The 1,534-nt window shown below is 33.4% G+C and overlaps 1 long non-coding RNA gene across 1 annotated transcript; it reads left to right on the plus strand.

Moving 5' to 3' along the window:
* The first annotated feature begins 298 nt into the window (after positions 1 to 298).
* On the plus strand, positions 299 to 1,073 carry LOC141368933 (uncharacterized). Its single transcript, XR_012372341.1, has 3 exons — positions 299 to 569; positions 756 to 867; positions 951 to 1,073. It is a non-coding gene; the product is annotated as an uncharacterized lncRNA (long non-coding RNA).
* The last annotated feature ends 461 nt before the right edge of the window (positions 1,074 to 1,534 follow it).

The raw sequence follows: 1,534 nt of genomic DNA on the forward strand, positions 1-1,534 counted from the left end.
TTAGAAAAGCGTTACGTTTTATTTTGTACCACCAAACTTGCTCGTATAACTACTCGTCTTAAATAGGAAAAACGTTGATGTGTTTGGTCACTTCTAACTTTATCTCTAAATGGTACCATTGAATGAATGGGGCTAAGCTAAATGCTATCGAAGCGTCGCAGCCCGCTCCAGCGCTTACGTGCACTCACACAGATGATAGAGGGATGTATCAACAATTCTTAGTTAAGGTAATAACATATTTAAATATTGAAAATGAGTAGACTATTCCTTTAACAAAACAAAGTTACCGGGTTGTTCTGTTTCACGTTTTAAGTGGTGGGAGTTGCACTGGGGACTCTATTATAGCACTTCAACATCATTAAAGGGAGGGTTTTCATGATATGTCCTCTTAGAATTTTTATAGTGTGCTCTCTAAAACTCAAACTTTTTAATTCTGTGTATTTCATGACTTTTACCCTTATTATTGTTTTTTGTTTTAGATATTACATCACTGCTATGCTGTGATTAAATTTCCTGAAGATAACACTGTTGATGTTGTGCCTTCCACATGGCTTGATATTACAAATGAGGTACTACCTCTAACCCTTCTAATAGTTTAAACAATTGTAAATGTGTCATTAGTCGACAGTGTATGGCTGTTGAACTAAGCAGATACTATATATATATATATATATATATATATATATATATATATATATATATATATATATATATATATATTTTTTTTTTTTTAATTGAGTTCTTATTCTTAACAGACTGTATATTGTTTTTGGCCACGTAAAAACTTCACAGCCAAGGTAAAACGAAGAGATGTACCTGACACTAAACTTTGGTCGAAGCATGTTGCCTCTATTCTGGGATATGCAGGTAAAAAGTGTTTGTTTGTAGTTTGCTATACTTTTGTGGTTTATAAAATGATTAGGCTTTTACTGATGCTTTTTTATTTCCAGACACATATGAAGAAGCTAGGTGCAAAGCAAATCAAGCGACCGTGACTTCAAACTTAGAGAGTGAGGATGAAGATCTTTTTCATAGAAAAAGAAGACCACCATCACGATACCGGAGATCACTGACTAGTGGCAAGTACAATCTTTATTATTTTTAAATACAGTGTTATGATTATAGACTGTAAGAAATATGGATGTAGTGTCTGTGAAGTCACCTATAGGTTTGTGAAGAGCTTTTTTTAAACCAATAGTTGGGGGAGCCTGCTATTTTAAATTTTAAAAGCCCTTTTGTTAACTTCATTTAAAATGTTGGAAGTGCTATGATCTGCATGCAGCCTTTAGATATATTTGTAATAAGCTGTTATTTAAAACCCCCCAACCTAAAAAATGAACTAAGACCTGGTGTGTCCACATATGTGGACATCACATTTTTTGTTGTTTGCACCACAGTACTTAATTAGTGTAACTGGAACATGTTGTACACAAACGTGGACAATTACACTGCTGCATTTTCAAAGAAAAATATTTGGTTATTATATTTATCGGTTCTTCCTAACCCCAAATAGCTGGAAGAAAACTAAAATGCA

This window comes from Misgurnus anguillicaudatus, chromosome 12 (genome assembly GCF_027580225.2).
Source record: "Misgurnus anguillicaudatus chromosome 12, ASM2758022v2, whole genome shotgun sequence".
Taxonomy (NCBI): Eukaryota; Metazoa; Chordata; class Actinopteri; order Cypriniformes; family Cobitidae; genus Misgurnus; species Misgurnus anguillicaudatus.